This window comes from Canis lupus, chromosome X, assembly GCF_011100685.1.
Source record: "Canis lupus familiaris isolate Mischka breed German Shepherd chromosome X, alternate assembly UU_Cfam_GSD_1.0, whole genome shotgun sequence".
In the NCBI taxonomy this organism is placed as follows: Eukaryota; Metazoa; Chordata; class Mammalia; order Carnivora; family Canidae; genus Canis; species Canis lupus.
The window spans coordinates 17,589,383-17,613,227 of record NC_049260.1 but is presented as its reverse complement, the minus strand read 5'-3'; the positions used below and the strand labels follow the sequence as shown (position 1 = coordinate 17,613,227).

At 43.0% G+C, this 23,845-nt stretch overlaps 1 protein-coding gene across 3 annotated transcripts in view; it reads left to right on the top strand.

The window, feature by feature from the left end:
* Positions 1–17,064, top strand: part of SMPX (small muscle protein X-linked) — a 57,935-nt gene extending 40,871 nt beyond the window's left edge. For all 3 annotated transcript variants that reach the window (XM_038587054.1, XM_038587053.1, XM_038587052.1), the window contains exon 5: positions 16,674–17,064. The gene's annotated coding sequence lies outside the window, so the exon portion shown is untranslated. The remainder of the gene's footprint in view (positions 1–16,673) is intronic.
* The last annotated feature ends 6,781 nt before the right edge of the window (positions 17,065–23,845 follow it).

Here is a 23,845-nt window from a genome sequence, read left to right as displayed (position 1 = left end):
CCCAGGCTGACTCTCCATGTGGCAGATAGGATGAGCTCCATGGAGGTGAAATGTGCTGTGTAAATTAAGAAGGACACTGCTAAGGGGCCAGGAATTCTGGCAGTGGCATCAACTTACCTACCAGTCACTTAACCTCACTGGTTCAGCATTAATTTCTGTAACTGTTTATTAAGTTTGGACACCGTTACAATCCAAGGGTTGGCAAACTAGGTCCCACAGGCCAAATCCAGTTTACTATGTAGTTTTCTTTTAACACTTTTTCACTGAGAGATAATTCTAGATTCCCATGCAGTTGCAAGAAATACTACCAAGAGATCTCTGGATGCAATGGTTGGGAAGAAATAAGAAAAAATCATTTTTCCAATCTCTATAGAAATATTTCTAAGGAAGGCCTTGCCATGTTTTGGATATATGCAGAGACCAAAAAGTCGGGTTTGATAACCTTCATTCAAGCATACTGTTATGTATGTCCAGGAAGTGGAAGGAAAACACAAAAGGGGTTCTAAATTTGAACACTTTACAAATCCAGTACAAGACAGGACCAGGATCACAGCTACTTGGATGATTGATAGGCAATTGTATAGCTTTTCTCAAATATTATGACATAAGAACTGAAGCCAGTTTCTGAACAACTGTGTTGCCCAGCCTTGGGCTTTGGGTGGGAATCACTTCTTTTTATTCTAGTTATTGTAGTCTTGGAGTCAGGCAGCAATGAATTGCTGGATGTAGTTAGACTTGAGATCCTCAGTGTGGGCTGCACTAGGATCACCTGGGCTTGTCTGAACCCCACTTCTGACCAATTAATTCTCTGAGGGAGGAGTATATTTCACAAGACCCGAAGGTGAGCCTAGTGTGCAGCTTGGGTCATAAAGACCAAGTTAGTGAATGTTTCTAAGGTCTTCCCAGGACAAACCAAATGGAAATGTTTGTTGCTTAGGAAAGTATTTCTTTGGTTGAATGTCAACGTTGCTGGGATGGAAGTCCCCAAATGTGGGAAAGAGCCAAGCCTTCTTGGAAAGGCATGGAGCACAGATGTACACTTATGTATAGGGTGATCCAATGGTGAGCCACAGCTTCTGTTTGGGATAGGACATGGGGAAGAGATAGTGTTACCCAGAATGCCATTGAGTGCAGAACAATAGCCATACTGGGCTTGGCATGGGCCGAAGACACCCTCTAGTGAGTGTGCTGTGCCTTCTCAGTGCTGCGGATATGTGTTTAGCCAGCAATATGTAGAGTTGTATTCTCATAGGTCAGGGGACCATCTGTGTTACTTATTCCAGCCCAGCCCAGTAGGTCCCCTCTATGCTCCCTGCTTTGCTGTATGTCCCCTACCCTGGAGAGTCACTTGACTTTAACCATGAATTTAGCAACTTTTAAGCCCTGTCCCAATCCGTCTCACTCTAAAAACTGTCAGGGCTGCTGTTCTCTCCAAATAATCCCAGTCACACCCTTTGGAGTGACTCACCAAGAGAAGAGTCCAAGTAAGTCCCATTCCATTGGAGTTTCTTTTAACTTGTTCAGCCTCTGGGTATAAACACAATACAAGGAGGGTTATGTTTTTGGTATGATGTGCAAAGCACTGATTGCTGAGTGCTGAACTGTAAGCTTTGGTTCAAGATCAGTCAGCTATGTTGGCCTGCTCCCACAAAATTGAATCCATGAGTTCTCAGGATGCCAGATCTCTAATGTCTGGCTACTCACCATTTCAGAAATGCCCAAAGCAGTCTGTTCCTAGCCTCTGGCTAAGGATCTGGTTTCTGACATAAGTGCCATTTCTTGTGATTCCCATCAATAACACCTATTCATTGACACATAAAATACAAGAGCTAGACTTGACTTATAGCAACTGTATTACATATATATGCGTGTGTACAAGTAACACATGTATACACATATGTATATATGTATTATACATACACATACATGTAAGTTTTTATTTAAATTCCAGTTAGTTAACATATGGTGCAATATTAGTTTTGGGTGTAGAATTTAGTGATTCAACAGTTAACATACAACACCTGGTGCTCATCAAGACAAGTGCCCTCCTTACTCCCCATCACTTATTTCCCTCATTTCTCCCCCCCACCCACCTCCCTTCTGGTAACCAGCAGTTTGTTTTCTAGAGTTAAGAGTCTCTTTTTTGGTTTTCCTCTCTCTTTTTCCCCCCTATGTTTGTTTTGTTTCTTAAATTCTACATATGAGTGAAATCATATGGTATTTGTATTTTTCTGACTTGTTTCACTTAGCACAGTACTCCCTAGCTCCATCCACATCGTTGCAAATGGCAAGGTTTCATTCTTTTTTTATGGCTGAGTAATATTCCATTATATAGATATACTACTTCTTTTTTATTCATTCATCAGTTGATGGGCATTTGTGATCTTTCCATAATTTAGCGATTGAGCAACTGTATTGTCTATTGCTGTGTGACAAATTACCCCAAACCCTGCAGCTTAAAACAATAAGAAGTATTATCTCAGAGTTTCTGTGCATTAGGGATCTAGAGGTGGTTGAGCTGGGTGGTTCTGGCCTGGAGTCCCTCATGAAGTTGCTGTCAAAATGTCAGGTGGGACCATAGTCATTTAAAGCTTTGACTAAGACTGAAAGATCCACTTCTAAGATGGTGTACTCATGGCACTGGTTAATGGATAATGACTATTATCAGGAGACCTTACTGTCTTTCCACGTACACCTCACCACTGGGCTGCTTGAATGCCCTCACAACATGGCAGCTGGCTTCCCCCAGAGGAAGTGATCCAAGAGAGAGCAAGGCGGAACCTGCGGTGGCTTGTATGACCTAGCCTTAGAAGTCACACTCCGTCATTTCGGTAATATCCTATTGATTGTCCTAGTCAGCCCTATTCAGTATTAGACAGGACTACATAAGGGTATGAACACCAGGAGGCAAGATTCACCGGGGACCATCTGGGAGATCTCTCCAATAGTACCTTTTTTTTCTAAACCAACGAGAACACTGGGGTCCAGAGAAGTGAGGTTTGCCCAAAGTCACTCAGCCTTAACATTCCAATATTTGTTTTTCTTTCAACCCCAACCGATCCTTACCACCCACAATTTCTTATATTTATTTAAAACACCAAATGTTGTTTATCTTTGGGAAGATTAGAAAGATTATTTCCAAATGTGAAGCCAGTTTCCCTGATGTTTTTTAACAGAGGAAGCCTTCAGAAACCAGACAGCGTATAAGCAAAGTGTACACTCCAAGCACTCCGGAAAGGTTTTTCCTCACTTCCTTGAGTCGTTAGGGAGGCAGTGCTCCAGAGGGAGGGAGAAAAAAGCAGAACCTCTGAGGGAAAGCAAACTCAATAGAGAACTAAAAATCCCATGTTTGAGGGATAAAGTTTACCTTTTGCATGCTGTTCTCTCTCCTCGGCTTGTTCCCATATTACGATGTTTTCCTGCTCTTGCTTTTGATTTCTGAGAGTGAAAGAACAAGAAAAAGAAAATAAGAAGTGAGGAAACAAACAGAGTATCACAATCAAACCAATGGCAAGGCCACCCTCCTTAAGGAGTGTGGGTTTCATTAACCCCAGATAAAAGGCAGCGACCTGGCCACAGGGACTCCCTAGGAAAATCACAGATTTTTTTCCTTTAAAAACTTATGTCTCTGAACACACACACACACACACACACACACACACACAGATTTTTAAGCACAAAGCTCTGAACTGATCAATATTATCAGTTCTTTTCTCTTCAGGATCCTCTTTGAAACAGCCATCTTCTAAGAAAGGCAACAGCAAGAAAGAAACCTCTTCTTCATTCTCTATCCCTTTTCTATCAGCTAAAAAAACGACAAGGCCTGTCATCTCTGATCACCGTAACTCGTCAGGAGACACGACCACTTTCTCCCTGCCTGACCTATTTTGTCTAATGGGGCCCACTCCTGTGCCCTCTGCCACGCTACCTTCTCTCCCGAGTTCCATTTATAGCAGAGCTTTATTAATGGTTAAATCGTTAGGAGCGGGTCTGTCTCCCTCCCAAGGCTTCTTTCCCCTATTCAATAAATTAAGCCATGGGATCCGAGAGACTGTCCATTTCTGCTCTATTTAAGCTCAGATTCTTCCCAGCTCACAAAATACTGTGAACTGACAGGTGAGAGCTCAGTATGAGTTCCCAGGGCCTGCCCAGCAGTCTGTGGTCACTTGCGATTTGTTTCGTATTTAGTTCTCGAAGTAACGCTTGTGTGGCCCATGGGAATTTACCTAAGCCCTTGATGGAATTCTCCTATCTGGAGCTGAAATGCTTCACCGAGGAGCCTTTGGGCCTTCGCTAATGGTGAATGGCCTCCTTTCACAATCCTCAGGCAAGAGCCCCTGGACAAGTGCTAGGAGGGTCTGACATGTTTGACCCCTCTTTTCACCTTGAAAGAAGGTTTGCAAATTCCATTCATCCGCCATTCTTGTTGCTGTCACACAGGTGACCTCACTGAACAACTGGAGCATTAGTGGCCCACAGCTGTCAAAGTGACCTGTGCATTTCACTTCTCAGAGCCTTTTCTCACTTGGTTTTAGTTGCCAGAGCCCTGCAGTCAACAGACCTTTCAAAAAAAAAAAAAAAGAAAAGAAAAGAAACAGAAAAACCACAAAACTGATAATGTCACTGCCCTGCTGAACACCCTTCAGTGGCTCCCCATTACCCCTGGGGCCAGTATTAACTGGCTTATACTCACCAGTGTTCCCCCATCTTGCATTGCTGCCTGCTCAGAGCATTTCTTGTTCCAAACCTAGTGAACTGCTCCCAGTTCATGGAGGTGCCACGCTAACACGAGGCTGCTACACATGCTCAGAATATTCTTTTCAAGTCTTTCTCCTATACCCATTAGCTGGTTAGTTCCTACCCCTCATTAGGTCTCAGATTATTTTTTAAATAGATTTTATTTATTTTTAAAGATTTTATTTATTTATTCATTCATTTATTCATGAGAGACACACAGAGAGAGTCAGAGACATAGATAGATGGAGAGGCAAACCCCCTGTGGGGAGCCCGATGTGAGACTTGATCCCAGGACCCCAGGATCACTACGTGAGCCAAAGGCAGGTGCTCAACCTCTGAGCCACCCAGGTGCCCCCAAGTCTCAGTTTAAATACAATTTCTGAAAAGCCCTTCCATGGCCCCTTAACTGAATAGCACCCACAGCAGCCACCATTTATTTTATTATCTGACTGTCCTTCCAGATGTTCAGTTCCTTGAAGAGGGATAGCTTGTCCCCTAGTGTATCCACAGTACCTAATACATTTTCTGACATATGATGTAACCAAATTAAAGCCAGGCATTTTGGTGCTCACCTTTAAGACCATTTACGCATATTTAAGTCCCAAGCCACATCCAAAAGAAGCATAAATAGGTTGCCAAAAATGGCCTCAAAAATGAATGCAGATCTTCATCTAAGAAGGATTTACATTGTAAAACACACAGTAAAACTACTCCAAAAGTCTCTTGATTCATTTCCAGTGCAAGATCCCTTCACCCTAGAGACTTACCCCAAATCTCTCATTATTTCCCCCAAACCCAATTATCCGCTGATGACCCCAAGCCCTCTGTTTTCTGTAATTTTGACTCCGTTAACTCCTTTCGATTCTCTACTCGAGCCACTTAGACCTCCACCAACCATCAGCACCACAATGAGCCTCCAGCCAAGATGACAATGACTGAATCCTGCTTGGAGGGCAGAGGGGAGTAAGGGATATGTTGACTTATAAGATTTTTGTGGAACTTGTAAGCTTTTCTTTTTTTTTTAAATACATAGAGGTGCTCTGCTAATTGCTTTAATAAGTTATGCTCCCTACAACCCTATAAGCTTGATACTCTTAGTTTCCTGCACTACAGAGGAGTACTTGACCAGGGTGACACGGCTAGGAAGCAGGAAGAGTCAGGATCTGAAGGTGAGAGTTCATGCTAAAATGCCCCCACAGTAGGCACTCAGTAAACATGAGCTGAACATATAAACAAGATCCCATCTGGGAACCAGTTTGGAGGCTGGCAAGTCAAAAGGTGTGGAAGGGTTTTCTCTGATGAACTGATTGCAAGTACATGTCAAAGCTTTACTTCAAAGTTGCTTAAAGAAGGGGAGTGGGAGGCTTCCAGTTAGGAAATGTATGTCATGGGGATGAAAGGTACAGCACTGGGAACATAGTCAGTAGTATTGTCACGGTGTTGCATGGGGAAGACGGTAGCTACACTTGTGAGCACAGCACAACATATAGACTTGTTGAATCATCATGTTGTACACCTGAAACTAACGTAACACTGGGTGCCAACTATATTCAATAAAACAAACAAAAAAAAAGTTGCTTAAAGAAGCTTCAAAAGGGCTAGTTCATAAACTTGGAATAGGAAATAATGTGGTTAGATAACATTGTTAGACCAAGTAGAAGTGGTCATTAAACTCTGTTACAAGGCTGATTTAGTGAGGCAGGTAAATCTAATTTCCCAGAAGGGGCTCTTAATCTGATTAAAGTTGATCAGAAAATCATTCATATGTTTTATCAGAAATGCCCCAGAAGGGACCACTCATCACACCAGAGCACACAGCTGTCCCAGCTCAGGTTTGGGATCATTTTCTTTCACAGAAGTGTTTCTTGACCTCAGCAATCTTCACATTTGGGTGGGATAACTCTTTGGGGTGGGGGCTGTCTCAGGCCCTGTGGGATGCTTAGAGTATCCCTGGCCTCTACCCACCAGATGCCAGTGGCACCTCTTCCTTCTGGATGTAATAGCCTAAAATGTCTCTACATGTTGCCAAATGTCTGTGGGAGGGGACAAGATACCACCTCACACAGTGAGAGAATGACTCCTCTAGACCCTTGATTCTCAAAGTGTGGTCTATGGACTAAAAGCGATGGCATCTCTTGGAAGGTTGCTAGAAACGCACAACCTAAGCCCCACCCAGACCCCTAGAGAAGGAATCTGCAGTTTAACGAGATCCCGAGGTGCTTCCTATGGACATTAAACTCTGAGAAGCCCTTCTAGGCCAGCAGTTCTCAACCCTGCCTGCACATCAGAGGCCTTGGGAGCTCTAAAGAATACTGCTCACAACCCCAGAGACTGATGTCATTGGTCTGGGGGCAACCTGGGCCTTGAGAGTTTTAAAAACTCTCCAGGTGATTCTAATTTGCAGCCAAGTTTACACTTCTTGTTCTGGATAGTTTAAAAACAACCTGCCCTACAGCTTTGGGAGTGATTTCCAAAAACCTATATCGAGACCTCACATCTCCAAAGTGATGTTTCTTTCCTTCCCATGAACATCCTTCTTTTTTTGACCTTTTATCACTTTTAAGATGACAGAATTAAAGTTCTTTGATGATGGTTTCAAAAGGTAGGATTTGGCTATAACTAATTTAAAATTATGGTTGGAATGATTTGGGAAAAAGAATGAAGGCATTGGTTTAACCTTCCCCAGGTAACTTCTTAAAGAAGTAAAAGCCATATAGGCAGTGATATTGTAAAAGTGATGTATGGTGACAGATGGCAGCTACACTTGTGGTGAGCACAGCATAATGTATACAGTTGCCAAATCACATATGTTGTACACCTGAAGCTAATGTAACATTGCATGTCAACTAAAACAAAATAATTTTTAAAACTTTAATTAAAAAAGAAGAGCCAGCAGAATCATCCCTCAAAATCTTGCTAATTTTAAAAAATGTCTGTACTTGAAAAAAATCCAAACATTAAACAGCAAGCTCTAACAAGAAAATTGTTTTGCATGAAATGTGCAATTATATAAAGAGCCCATGAAAATTGGGAACCAAAACACTAACACCTTAATAGATAAACAGATAAAGGAAATGAGCTCACAATTCACAAAAGTGGATGTATAATTAGAGAAGCATGAGAAAATGTGCAGCCTCACTAGTAATCAAAAGCATGCTCAATGAAAAAAGAGTTAACAATTTTCCTCTTATAATATTCACCATGATGAGTGGGAAAATGATCATGAAACAGACACTTGCTTATTCCCTCAATAGATATGGAGTGTCTTCTGAATAGGAGGCATCCCGCTAATCTACACAATGAGGGTGTGGGGCTTAGGAAATGAAGAAAGTTCAAGCCATTAAAAATTTCTATCTTCCCCCACCCAGTTAGGCCTTGATGGAAGCTATCCTAAAAGAAAATGTTCGTGTGGAAAAAGTTATGTTCATTTATGATAGCAAAAGTGATTAAAAGCCCAAATACCCATTAACAAGATTCTGATTAAGTAAACTCTGGTGTATCCACCTGATAAAATACTACAGACACTATTTGTGATATAATGAATGATTAATGAAAAAGAATACGAACAGTAGACTACTGGAAGAATGGTGCAGTAATAAAGTAATTTTGAAAATGCTACCTGGTGTCATCCCCACCACCCAAAACACACAATATACATCTGTATATTTAAAGCTCTGAGGGTAAAAGATGTGTACTCTGAGAACTCTGGAACACTTATGAAAGAAATTGAAGATGACACAAAGAAATGAAAAAGAATTCCATGCTCATGGATTAGAAGAACACTGTTAAAATGTCTATACTACCTAAAGCAATCTACACATCGAATGCAATCCTTATCAAAATACCACCAGAATTTTTTTCACAGAGCTAGAACAAACAATCCTAAAATTTTTATGGAATTGCAAGAGATCCTGAATGGCTGAAGCAATTCTGAAAAAGAAAAACAAAGCTGGAAGCATCATGATTCTGGAATTCAAGCTATATTACAAAGCTGTAATCATCAAGACAGTATGGTACCGGCACAAAAACAGACACACAGATCAGTGGGACAGAATAGACAACCTGGAAATGAACCCTCAACTCTATGGTCAACTAATCTTTTTTTTTCTTTTTTTTGGTCAACTAGTCTCTGACAAAGCAGGAAACAATGTCCAGTGGAAAAAAGTCTCTTTAACAAATAGTGTTGGGAAAACTGGATGGCAACATGCAGAAGAATGAAACTGGACCACTTTATTACACTATACATAAAAATAAATTCAAAATGGATGAAAGACCTTGAATGTGAGACAGAAAACCATCAAAATCCTAGAGGAGATCACAGGCAGCAACCTCTTTGAGCTCAGCCGCAGCAACTTCTTAATAGACACATCTCTGGAGGCAAAGGAAACAAAAGCAAAAATGAACTATTGGGACTTCATCAAGATAAAAAGCTTCTGCACAGCAAAGGAAACAATCAACAAAACTTTTTAAAAGGCAGCCTATGGAATGGGAGAAGATATTTGAAAATGATATATCTGATAAAGGGCTAGTATCCAAAATCTATAAAGAACATACAAACTCAACACCCAAAAAACAAATAATCCAGTTAAGAAATTGGCAGAAGACATGACTACTACAGACACTATTTGTGATATAACGAATGATTAATGAAAAGAGAAATACAAATCAGAGAAATACAAATCAAAACCACAATGATGACGGGATTAGCACTGGGTGTTATGCTATATGTTGGCAAATCGAACTCCAATAAAAAAAAATACAAAAAAAAAAAACAACACCCCACGATGAGATACCACCTCACGCCTGTCAAAATTTACAACACAAGAAACAACAGATGTTGGTGAGGATGTGGAGAAAGAGGAACCCTCTTGCACTGTTGCTGGGAATGCAAACTGGTGCAGCCACTCTGGAGAATAGTATGGAGGTTCCTCAAAAAGTTAAAAATAGAGCTACCCTATGATCCAGCAATTGCGCTACTAGGTATTTACCCGAAGGATAAAAAAATATAGATACAAAGCGGTACATGCACTCTGATGTTTACAGCAGCATTATCAGGAATAGCCAAACTCTGGTGAGAGATCAGATGTCCATCAACTGACGAATGGATAAGGAATAAGTGGTGTGTGTGTGTTGGAATATTACTTAGCCATCAAGAAGAATGAGATCTTGCCATTTGCAATGATGTGGATGGAACTAGGGAGTATTATGCTAAATGAAATGTTAGTCAGAGAAAGACAAATACTGTATGATCTCACTCATATGTGGAATTCGAGAAGGAAAACAGATGAACATATGGGAAGGGGGAAAAAAGGAGAGAGGGAAACAAGCCATAAGAGACTCTTAATAATAGAGAACAAACTGAGGGTTGATGGAGGGAGGTGGGTGAGGGATGGGCAAGTTGGAGGGTGGATATTCAGAAGGTCACTTGTGATGAGCACTGGGTGTTGTATGTAAGCGATGAATCACTGAATTCTACTCCTGAAACCAATATTGCACTGTATGTTAACTAAAATTTAAATCAAAAAAAAGAAAAATATAAAGCTGTGAGGAGCCCTAAACCGAAGAAAATGGTTTATCTTTGTTTAACCTATTATTTCTCTATTTATCTGACCATAGAAAGTTTCCTTTTTTTCCTTCCTCTCCTTTTCTTTCAAAAGTGAAATGTGTGTTATTGTCTCTTGGAACTAGTATTTCCCAAACAAAGAAACAAACCAACCAATCCTTGAGGATATGTTGGCAGATACAGTAGTATTGAAAACCTATGTAAAAATAAAAGCCATATATGCTATATATACACATATATAGAAAAAAATCCATCAAGTTGTTCACTTAAGATTTGTACGTTTGCTCTACAAAAATATTAAAAAGAAACCCCTCTAAATTCTGAGAAGGCAAGAAATATTTTTTAAGTTAAATATTGAGGTCCGTTAGAACAAATAAAAGAACTAAATCAACTTATTGATACACTACAGGTATATTTTTTTGTATCAGTTGTTTCTGCAAGGTGCCTCCAATACCGTCAGTGTGTACAGATTACTTGTGCTCATTTTATTAGAGTTTTGAAAAGAAGCATGGGGGAAAGAGCTCCAGACAGGCTTTCTAATCCTGGACCAGCCATTAACTAGTTTGTGTGATCTTGGACAATTGAGTCAACTCCACTGGATTTTAATTGCCTAATTTCTATAATGAGGAGCAATATGACAATTCTAGTTCTGTTCATCTTCAAAAATAGTTTTCAAGCTTTGTAGTTCTAGCTTTGCCTGATGGAACATCAAACGCCAGGTTTTTATTTGAATACCACTTGGTACCATCATTGGCTAGTGTAAAAACAAACAGTTGGTCAGCTCTAAGGTGATCTCCATGGCAATGTGATTCCAGGATGCCTTGCGGGAGAGAGACAGAGAGGACTATATTTATTTTATCGGTTCTGTTAACCTTATGTTAAGTAATTGGTTTACCATTTGGATGTTCCAGAACCTGTGACTGCCACTGACTGTTGCCAGATGGTTCTCAGAGGATGTTGGGTATTTCTGATGCAAGCACCATTGTCTCTAGGCTTTGAATGCTCATGCCTAAACAACACAGAAGGATCTTGCCATCTTTGGAAACTGTGAGAATTTCTTGATAAGACAGTCTACTCCATTTGTTCCATTGCTTTGTCTACCTTAGGTGTTAGTGAGCTCTGCTTCATGTGGTGGGTCTTGGGTCAGTGTTTGTCCAGTGAAGTCACTGGCCCCCTAGACACAAGGAGGTCTGTGCTCTGCTGGATGGAGAGATTGACCACAAAACCAGGAGCTGCCGGTGGTGATGGGTCTTGGATGATGCCCATTTCTTCACTTAGATCTCCCCAAACAAAGTCAGTGTTGTCTCAGCTGCCAGCAGTCAACTCTGGCTTGATTATCCAGTACCACAAATTCTCAATATGATAGGATTAAAAGCAACAACAACAACAACCCTTCTGAACTTGTTTTAGTGGGATTTGACCTGAACCCCAGTTGTAGCTCGCGCCACCTTCCTCTCCATGTGGTCATTTCCATGGGCCAATGTGCGCGAACGTGCTTTACAAATTTCAGAGGACCCTACCAATGCCCTCTAGCCAATTCCAAAGCTTCAGTCAGTTTGCTCTGGGTGCATGGCCAGCCATCGCATATGGAACCAGAGAGAATATGAGGTACACCCTTTCTCTTGACTACTTTTGAGTGTCACTGTGTTTATGGTCTGTGATTGAGCAGCACGCAGGAGGAAGTAATCACCACACAGTACCCGAGTGTCTGGTTAAAGGACTAAATGCAGACAAGTGTTGAGTGGACTCCATTTCATAAATGATGTATGAGGGGTCATGGCCACTATGACTAACACAGCTATAAATGGGTCATGGCAAGGCATAAACATCACATGTTCCTCAGCCTGGATCTAGGGTGACACAAGGGAGATATCTGGTGTATCACCCCTGTACCAGCCAACGTGTGTCCTTCCCAAGCATAAACTAGAAGTGGGGCCTCTATGCCTTTTGGATTTGGGTACAAAAGGTGTGTGGGATACCTGGAGAGTGACTTTTCAATAGATTGCCTCATATTGCCCATTGTTCTCACAAATGTGCCTACAGAAGAAGAGGACACAGCTGGCTAGGCCGCAAAGCAGTGTGGCCTGGGATGCCACCCAACACACTTGCATTCCAACAACCCGAAAAACAAGTGTGCTTTGTCGCATGCACACTTTTAGCTCTGGATCCCTTCCCATTGTTCCCATTTCTAAAATTGAACGCTGACCCCGTGTCTCTGAATTTCTGCATTCTTGTATTCTGGAAACTGACAGGTATTCCAAGAACACACTGAGTCCCACAAGGCCAAGGATGGAGACTCCGGTCCTTTGGGGGCTTGGCAGTGCAGCAAGGACCATATGTGACCGTAGCCATCAGCACTGCCCTGTGTCCAATGTTGCTGGGTCCTCTTAGATTTCACTGCGACCCAGGAGGGAGAGGGAAAGCCTGGGGGGTGGGCAGGATGGTCTGCAGAAGGACAACTGCTGTGAGTCCTCTGTCTCATCTGCTGTCTCCTGCCTGGCTCCTTCTACAAGGGAGAAATGAGATTCCACTGCAGATTAAATGAAGTAATTGTGTGAAGTGGCACACAGCAGGTGGTCAAAACTGGCACCATTGTCATTAGCTATTTCCCCACCGCCATATGATGCATAGGCCGATGATTTGGGTACAGGGGTCCCCTCTTCCACCAGCTTCCTCAAGCTTCCCATGGCTGGCAGGCACTGCAAGGGAAGGGGAAGAGCACAGATCTCCCGGGAATAGTGTTGCAGAAAGAATTACATATGTTTGTTTTCCTAAATCATCTGGGTCTCTTACAGTGGTGATGATGATCTGGGAAGACTCGGTCAACATTTCCTTGTGTTTCCAAAACTGTCAGAGACAGAGGACCACAAGCTGAGCCCCACTGTGAGGGGTGCTTCAGGGCTTTTAAATAGTCACTGGAGGATCATTGCAAATGGCTCATCTCATACTTCTCAGTATGGCCACAATTTCATCCACCTGGGGCATATAGGTGGTGGTCAAAGTCCCTATCAAGCTTGTCACAGAAATGGTTCCCATTTCTGGGTTGCAGATGGCACTTCTCGGTCTGGACACTTCTTGGAGCGAAATCACACCTCCTAGAACATACTTCAGTGACAATTTGCTATGACTCATCACTCTTTCCATGCTGCTCAGAGGAGCTGAAGGAATGTCTCAGCTTCGAGGGCAGATTGTCATGGGCCTCTCACTAAGCCAGAGTGACTGGCCATATGTCACCCAGCACAGTCACCACAGCAAATGGCTTGAGTGTACTGCGATGGGGCTATAGCCAGGGCCTCAGGCAGATGTGACAGCACCATGGGGACGCGGCACATCAAATCAACACTCCTGGTGTAGCATGTGGCCCCTCGCTCATTCCTGCTGCCTCACATTGACGAACGTGGCTTTGGCTATAACTCCAACTCCACTTCTCATCCTGCTCTCACTTACCCAGTGGTCCACTCGTCAGTCCTCTGGGCCGTGCTGTGGGCCAGGTGCTGTGATCGGCAGGGGGATGTAAATATGAATAGGAAGTATTCACAGGCTCCTGGAGGTGAGAGCCTAGTGGCAGGACAGCTATGTAGGGAAGCCATGAGAGGAGAGACAAGATGCATATATAACAGATAATTGCAATGCAGTGTGTTATGTGAGAGTCACAGCAGTGGAGAGGGGGTACACAGTTGTAAGCACAGAGGGAGAGGCCTGAGGGTCCCCTCGCATTACAGAAGCAGTGAGCGTCCAGCAAACTCAGAGCATGGGGTGCACGAGGGAGAGTGATCAGATACGGACTGGCTGGAGGGCCCAGATGAGGCCAGGAAGTTACTGGCCAACAAAAGGCATTTCAGCCAGAAGTCTGGGGCCGGGAAGAGTTGGTATCTTGCTTCCTCTTGGTGGCCAGCATGGACTGAGAATAGAGTTTCTAAAAAAAAAATGCTAAAGAAATATGAGCACCTGTGCTGACTGCTATTAATGTTTTCAGCTATATCTTTATGAATCTTTCCCTATCTTTTCCTCTGGCTTGAGAGCTGTCTAGAACTTTCCTGTTAGTGGTCTGGAAAAAGCCAGAATCAAAACACCTGAGTTCAAACCCCAGCTTCTCTATTTACCAGCTATGAGACTTTGAGCTACTCACTTTGCCTTTTGACCTCTACATATTTCATCTCAACAGTGAGTACAGGTGGATTTTGGAGACATTGTGGGTTTGGTTCCAGACCACTGCAAAAAAGTGACTGAAATGAATTTTTTTGGTTTCCCAGTGCTTCTAAAAGTCATGTATACACTATTTTGCAGTCCATTAAGTGTGCAATAGCATTAGGCCCAAAATAAAACCGAGGTACATGCCTTAAATAAGATACATTATTGCTTAAAACCTGCTAACCATCATTTGAGCTTTCAGCAACTTGTACTCTTTTTGCTGGTGGAGGGGCTTGCCTTGATGTTGATGGCTGCTGACAGATCAGCATGGTGGTGGTTGCTGCAGGCTGGGGGGACTGTGGCAGTTTCTTAAAATAAGGCAACAGTTAAGTTTGTGGCATCGAATGACTCTTCTTTTCTCTTGAATAGTTAGTGGCCACTGTAGGGTTATCAACTGGCCTAACTGCAATATTGTTATGTCTCAGGGAATAGGGAGGCCCGAGGTGAGAGAGACAGGGGAAGGACTGGTCAGTGGAATAGAACACACACAAACATCTGTTAAGTTTGTTACCTTATCTGGGCATGGTGCATGGCACCCCAAAACAATTACAACGGTAACATCAAAGATCACTGGTCACAGATCACCATAACAAATATAATAATGAAAATATCTGAAATATTGTGAGAATTACCAAAATGTGACAGATGCCAAGTGAGCAAATGTTATTGGAAAAATTATGCCCACAGACCTGCTCAACACAGGGGTGCCACAGCCCTTCAGTTTGTTAAAAGTGCAGTATCTGCAAAGTGCAATAAAGTGAAACGCGAGAAAACACGGTATGGCCATATAAACAAAAACTGCATTACAGCAATGCTGTAAATGGTAAATGACAAAATGTGCTCTAAGAACACTGGAAAGTCAAGCATTCTAGAAGACCTCTGCTACAGGGCTCACTGGCCATGACTGGGTCCCATGACTACCCCTACCTCAAAGAGATACCGGCAGGGAGAGTACTTGGCCACCAGCCTCTGTAGTAGAGGAAAACGAGGGTGAAGGTAGTTGAGCGTGGGTATGGAGAGAAGCCAGCCCTAGTGTCTGCCACAGCAGTGAGGGACCTTTGTTTGTGGAATTTTCTTTCTCCAGCCACTGACAATAAACAAATGTGAGCATTCCACTTGTTAGAAAAGATTCATCTTGTTCACATAAGGAAGTAACACAAGGAATGACACCCAGGAATAATGGAAAACAAATGTGTGAATGATGTCAAAAGATCTTTACATTACAAGAGATTTTAAAAGAAATGGCACCGTATGCATTAGCTATGGGTGCATAACCAACTCCCCGTCACCCAAATCCAATGGCTTAGAACATTTATTATCCTAGCTCGTATGTTCCTGGCTCAGCTGATTTAGGCTGGGCTCACTTAGGCATCTTTTTTTTTTTTTTAAAGATTTTATTTATTTATGAGACAGAGACGTAGGCAGAGGGAGAAGCAGGCTCCACGCAGGGAGCCCGATGTGGGACTCGATCCCGGGCCTCCAGGACCATGCTCTGGACTGAAGGCAGGTGCTAAACCTCTGAGCCACCCAGGGATCCCCCTCACTTAGGCATCTCTATTAGCTGGAGGCTCTGTGCTAATGGGGCCTGGTGGGGACGTGTTAGCTGGGGTGGCTCAGCTGCACATGTTTCTCATCCTTTTCCTGGGATTAGCGGGCGGGCCAATGGCAGATGTGCAAGAGAGTTAACAAACACATGTGACACCTGTTCAGGGTCAGAACTGACAGACCATCACTTCTGCCTCATTCTGTTGGCTGAAGCAAGTCTCATGGCCAGACTTAGATGTGAGGAATTATACCCCACCTATGATAGTAGGCAACTAAAAAGTTACACGGCAATGGGGATGGCTGTGCGGAGGGGTGGAGAATTGGGGCCACGACTGCAAATTTACCACAGGCACCAAAGGTCTTGCAAGTCACACACATAAGGTTAGCATTATACTCTAATTCTTCCAGAAGGAAGCCATCCTAATTTAGTTTGGAATTATTTAAATCACTAGAGTCAAAGCGGATGGTCACACCTACTCACAGTTCACTTTATATTCATCGAATCAAGAGATGAAGTTTCCAAGTGAAAATAATGTCTCCAATTTTGACTTTTACCTATCACATTGATTTTCAAGCTATCCCTACATTATATCTTACGAAAACAAAACTAATGCTTCCTTTGGCTTTTCTTTTGCAGGTTTGATGTGAAGAACTGAAGAGAAAGAGAATGGATTCAAATAAAAATAGCTCATGAAAAAATTTTATATATTTGTATGAAGATTACGAACCTCCTGAATGCCTAAGCCTCTAGCAGGAATGTCTTGTTTGTACATTTGTATCTCTGCCTTCTCGTTGGCTTCACTTCTTACTTTACCTTCCTGTTTGGCACCTGGCAAAGCAAATCAGCTGAAGAATTCACCAACTGGAGGAGGAACTGGATTTCACAGAGAGGGATAGGGCAATATGCATGACAATAATTTTGATAGGAAGTTCTCTATACTTCACACACTATTTTGGTCAATATTTGGAATGTATTTTAGTTCTTCACATCCTAAATTATATCAATAAACTTTTTATGAGTTCAAATACTTGAGTAAATATAAAATGTGAATCTAGACTAAATCAGTTTTTGTATCTTCAGATAGCTACATATTCCTCTTCATGGAGAGAAATGAGATATAAGAGCCAGCCAGGGGTGCCTGGTGGCTTGTTCAGTTAAGTGTCTGGCTCTTGGTTTCAGCTCAGCTCATGATCTCGTGGGTGGTGAGATGGAGCCCTGCATTTGGGCTCCACGCTCAGTGGGGAGTCTGCTTGAAGATTCTCTCCTTCTGCCCCTTCCCCCACTTGCACTCTCACTCTCACTCTCTTTCTCTCTCTGAAATAAATAAATTAATCTTAAAAAAAATAAAAAAGAGCCAGCCAGATCCCACATTGCTTACATGGGGGTTTCTCTTAAATAACTGGGTACCATGGGTAAAACTAGGGCTGACTGGTCGCTACAAATGGGGTTAAACAGTGCCTTATGACTTGATGGGATGAGCACTGAGTGTTATACTATATGTTGGCAAATTGAATTTAAATAAAAAATGTAAAAGAATAGCTCCTTAGGAACTGGGCATTGTTGATAGTCCTCCTCCAAGGATGACCTTCATGGTGAATGTGTTGTACTTCCATAGAGGCCTAGAAATTCCCTTTGCCCAGATGAGGCAGAGTTCATTAAAAGGCACAACAAAATAAACCTGAAAGATCGGAACCAGAGAGGGGCAGATCATACCTTAGGTGTCCAAAGAAAGGCGAAATGTGTCTCTTGCTGCTAAGATGGAGAGTCTCTATGTAACATAATCAGTGGCCAACACCATCATAAACCAAAAAGAGTCACCCATGTCCCTCTAGAGTCTTCTGATCTTCCCAGATGCCAGGCAACTTCACAGTGTGAAGATTTGAGGAACCTGGTTCTGGAGACTGCATTGTTTTAAAGGTAAGTGTGTCACCTATCTGGTATGCAGAGACCCCAGCACTGTGACTTTGTTCCTTGCTTCAGTGCCTCCCGTTAAAAAAAAAAAAAAAAATCAGGGCAGCCCGGGTGGCTCAGCAGTTTAGAGCCACCTTCAGCCCAGTGCATGATCCTGGAGAACTAGGATCGAGGCCCGTGTGTCGGGCTCCCTGCATGGAGCCTGCTTCTCCCTCTGCCTGTGTCTCTGCTTCTCTCTTTCTCTCTCTCTGTCTCTCATGAATGAATAAATAAAATCTTTAAAAAAATCAGATGTACCTCTAAATATCTCAAGCAAAAATCAGTCTTTAGCTTTTCTGTTTCGTAGAGATCAGTTTCCCAAAGCAAGACTATCAGGCACATGTGACTGGCTGTAGGTTCAGTAGGGCCTAATGAGTTTAGGTTTTCCTGAAAGGGTATCCATCTGGCTGTGGGACCTAGGTATCTCTCTGGGCTGTGGCTTAGCCTGGTGGTCCAAATCTAATATAGATGCACAGGAGGCAAATATCAGTCAGAACAAAACCTGCTGGCCTAATCCTCTGTCAGCAGAACAGGTCCTAAATAACAGGGCATTGTGTTGCCATTCCGCTCCTTCCTAATTAGGGTAGTTGGGTAGGGTGGTGGTTGTCCGCTGTTTATAATCTCAGCGTTCCCTTTGTTTATATATAAATGATTCATGTTCAGTTTTAAAACGACATTCTGGTTGGATGTCATAAAAACTGTCTTCACATTTTCCTGTGGTCTCTCAAGTCATATGTGCAGCATAATACAGACCAGAGGCATCAGCCAAATTCAGCGGATTTGTGGAGAGCTTCTCATTTTACTATATATTTTGTTTTGTTAAGGAGCAAATTCTCTGTATTTGGGAGTTAGCAAGTTCCACAGCCTGTCATTTATTGGACAGCACATATAATGTAGGAGAAGACAGAGTTTCTTTTCAATGAAGTTCTTTTTTAAAAAAAATTCACATGCCTCATGCTAAATGGCTCTTAAAAAACCCATATATCACGTTGAAACAGCCTTATTTATCTTACGCGTTTGTAATCAACCAATTATTATGCCACTTTTCCGTGGGGAAGAAACAAGATACAAGTCGTTGAAGGTTCATTAGGAGAGAGAGAACAAAACTAGAAATGACATCAGTTTGAGCAATTAAAGTCAAGCATAAGGTACAATAGCGTTTTTAGTACAAGTGCTGTAAATGGTACAAGTGTCAGATGTTCTGCTGACAGGTGGGGATGTTCGAGTGTGATCACAGTCGCTCTGCCCACACTGCCTGGCTGCCTACTCTATGGCAAGCTCTATGCTAAGTGCTGGGAGGAGCACAGCACATTCACCCAAAAGATCACCTTGCTTCGAACCCCTCCTCACATGCCTTCTCCCCACTCCCTCCCCATATGAGATGTTCCTATACAGTGCTGGAGTGAGGGAAAGAGAAGGCCTCCCGCGGGGTTCAGGCCTGTGTGAGACACTTGAAAAGCTTCTCCCTTTGGAGTAGAAGCCATCTGGAATAAGCAGGGCTCTCCAAAATCTTCCCAACCACTCATTTTTTATGATCTTTACATTTTAAGAGCACAGATTGGAAGGTAATTAGCCTTGCTTCCAAGGTTACTTCCTGAGTAGCTGAACGACAAAGTCAAATTCTAAAAGTTAGGCCTAGGGCATGGGGATGATGATGACTCAAATGAATTTCTCATTTCTAACTAGAACAGGTAAAGGATTTACAAAAGACCTCTCATTTCTGATAAGGAACCCTAGTAATCTGAATGTACCATCCCATGGAGCTACCACTCTGACATTCTTGGGCTGACCTAGAATTAGGGCTCTCCCCTCGGAGGTAACACCTGGAAAGGTTCATGAGGAAGGAGAACAGAGCTTGTCTGGATTCAAGGACCTCAGGTTGATCAATTACAACCAGTTCCCCTTGAAGGCGTGTGGCATTATCCCAGTGCTTTGCAATCTAGCTTGAACTAGAAACGACACTTAACTTGGTGATTGATGCTCCCTTGGGATTTTAACCTGCTGCTGAACGTAGGCATCACGGTGGCCCACAGCTAGTTCCTTGCCTCCTCACACCATTAATGACATTTCTGTGCCTCTCTAAGGGAGACGATATATTACTATAACATTCAGACGCCATTGTGTATTCAGTCAACAAGCCCCACACAGAACAACCACTTGGGGAGAACCGACCCACCAGCGTGTTGCTAGGTGAAGAAAACCATTCAAGTTCTTATACTGAGTTCATTTTTTCTCTAAGCAAATGACCCAACCTGCTTAGATTCTGCACTGAAGGCAAATCACACTGTCAAAAAAATATATATGCTGATTATAAAAGAGGGGATTCAGCTGTAAAATAAGATTACGGCCTTAACAACACCATCACCTAAAGGTGTTCTTCAGAGAAAGAAAAACAACCTCAATTAAGCAATCATTTTCAGATTCTGGGATGCACTTGGCCTCATATCCTTCAACCCAATGCTTGTTTATTAAAGGAAGAAAAATCACTCCCATAACATTTGACTTCTGTGCAAAATAATTCAATGCCACCCTTGACTAGGAGAGACTGCACCATCAGATAACAAGGCTCTTTTTTATGGCCAATTCTTCCCCTGGTTCAGTGAGGATATATTCAAGATGCAGATTCCACAGGGAATGGGGCTTTCCCCTTAGGCCTCGGATGCCTGCAGATGAGCTGCAAAGCAAAAGCAGGTCTGCACTCTAAAATCTCATTTTCAAATGTCATCCTGAGTTGGGAAAAGCAATGGTGGGGGTGGGGGTGCAGGCAGGACTTTACCTCAGTGTGGGTTGCTTATGGTCTCTAGACAAAATAATTCTAGGCTTCTCTGGAAGCAGTTCCTGCTTTTTAATACTGCTCACGCATCTATGATGCACTAGACAAGACAGGGTCCTGGAGGAACTGTTCAGAAGCGTTCTGAAACACACCAACGTTCAGTCCACACACTCACACAAGCCACACTGCTTTACAGCTTTAATTAAAAGAAAAAAAGGCATGGGGAGGGAGGAGGTTTCATGCCTTACTTATAACTTTTCCGGGGGGCTTCATTTTATATAGTGTTTTCTGGCTCTGACCACACAGAGAAAGATTCTTGGGCTCAGGCAATCTTCACCCTCCTCACCCAGCAGGAGCCGAGCTTTCCTGCATTCAGTGGGAGCCAAAGGAAATATCTTAACTCCCAGGAGGCCGGATACCCATGAGGCCATGGACATTTCTGCTCAGTATTGAAAAATTAGGTATTTGCTTAGTATTCTAAAATCTGGGTGAATCCAACTTTATTATAATTTCTTTAACATGGAATGCTGCATTTATTTAAATTTGCAGGCAAGGAAACCAGCATACCTGTCCCTAGGGATTAAATAATTGTGTACAAACCAAGATTCCTTAAATCATAAACAAACATAAAACACCAAAAAAAACCCACCCACCCCTCACTCCAAACTTATTTTTTTTTTCCAAATCTTGAAGTCTTTGCCAGGCACTGCGGTTATGATAATGACGACCGAGGAGGAGGGTTGGGGGCTCCATTTGGAATCCAGGTAAACCACACACATATGGGGTGAGGAATAGGGAAGGAGGAAAGAGTCAGGAGAGATGTCCCTTAGTGAGACCCACTGGGCTCCAAATTCTGTAGTTCGATCCTGGTCGACTACTGGGACCCCCACCCACAGTTCAACATTTTGGTCCTACTTTACTTAATTGCTTATTTCCCTAGACTTTTCCCAACATATTTTCTTTACCATCTGGGAAAGGAACTCCCTCCTCTCTGCTCTGGAACCTTCCAATTTGGATAACTGGACTCTGGCTGCAGATATGCTGTAATGACTGTGGCATTAATTTCCTTGGAGAGTGTGCGTCCACCAGAGGCTTTACCACTATCTGCCCCCCTGGAATCATTCCTTCCATTTGGCCCTGGATATAAAACAATAATGCCTATTGCTGGCTGGAAAACAAACCGTGGGAACTGGCATGTTTTTCAATGAGAGGTCATGGAGAACAGCGCTGGCAATGACCCACTGTATCCCCCAGACCTTTCGTTTAGAGGCTGAACGGAGGCAATGATCTCTAACAGATGCACCATTAGGCAAGACCTACATCTGAAAGCTCCGTTGATTCAGATATTCAGTAATTAAGTTGTGGGCCAGCGAGCACATTATCTGCAATCAAACATGTCCCTGATCAGTGATTAGACGGGCAAACATGTGACCTCATTATCTCTGCCAAAGGATGATTATGTAATAGTCTCTCGTCCTCAGACATCATGGTTATTTGCCAACTTTTGATCCCAGTAAATAAGCTGAAATCACTTGCTGTGGTTCTGGGAATCAGATTTGTAGGACAACTGATTCTTCCTTGAGAGACTTGACCCATTCGGGCTGATAACTATGTACTAAAAACTCTACAGAGACTCAGACCCAAGGTGGATGGATCAGAGAGGGGGGAGCTGCAAAGAAAGTCTGAGGGGTGGCCAGGTGTTGCCTGCTTTACCCAAAGATATGTTACAGCACATGCTTTTAAGCTGCAGGGCTTTCTTGCTACTTAAGAAGTAGTAAAGAGAAAGGTGTGTAGGAAGGAAGGAGGGAGAGATAATGAGAAAGAACATGAGAGAGGGACAGAGAGGAAAGAAGGAGAGAGAGCATTTGCTTCCAGAGCCCCATAGTCAGGTCACTGAAGATTCTGTGGCTTCTGAGGTCTGGCTGAGCAGGGGAAGCCTATCTGTTTCGTGCACAATCAAACACTCATCATCTATTTTTTTCTGAAGGGTAAGGAGGATGCATGAGAGCTTCCAAGTGCATGTGAGGAGCCAAGAAAGGACTAAAAGATAATCTGGCTTGGGGTGACCTGAGACATCTAAATGTCACATCGCCTCGATGCACATGTGACCTGGAACTGCCCTGGGGTGACTCAGGCATCAGCCCTTTCTTAATCCCTTATTTGCTCTCCTTACTCCAGTGAGATTAACACAGCCACAGCCCACAGAGCAGCTCTGAGCAGCCCTCCCTCCTGCTTTCAGGGGCCAACTCCACAGTTCTGCACACAGTTAGGAGCTCCGTCGGTGTCCAAACTCAGATTGATCTGCATTAAAATCCTGGCTGCTTCATTAGAGTAACAATCACTTAAAATGCTGCATGTGTTTTCAAAACTAAAACTACAGCCAAATCAATAGGCAGCGAGCCTCAATCCTGTGCAGGCCCAGGCGTATTGGAGGAAAGAGCACCATGCAGCAGAGTCCCTTCATGTAGGCACTTTCCAACAAGAGCTGTGAAGGCTGTGTTTGAGGGGGCTATTGAGGGCCATATGTGACGACTACACACGGAGCAAAGTTACAGGGAGCAGTTATCAACAGTGATTTAAGATGAATCTATATAGCTTGTGGTTTAAATCATGATCAAATCATTTGGACTCAATGGAACCCCCCCCCCATAAGCCAGATTCCTCTAAACCACAAGTTATGAATTAGGCAAAAGTTCAGGGTAGTAAGCACATCAATAAGCATTTTGTTTGTTTGTTTGTTTGTTTGTTTGCTTTGTCTTCGTTTCCTTTCCTAGCAGAAGACTCTGGGACAAGTATTCGATGGAAGGTACCTTGTTTGGGTGGAGAGGGAGACACCCACAGGGGTCTGGGCAGATAACGCAAGGCCGGGAAGGCAGCTGAGTGAGGAGGGAGGCTGGGAAGCCAGTTACGACTATGGGTAACTGAAGCCTAACTCCACAGGGGAAGCTCTGGAAGTCTGAAGACAATACACGGCCCAGGGCGATCCCAGTTCAAACAAGGGGGCTGGGGTATCTATGCGCCAACTTCCATCTATCCCTGATTGAGGGCTGTCCGCTGCAGCAGCAGGTGGAGTGCATGTTGCAGG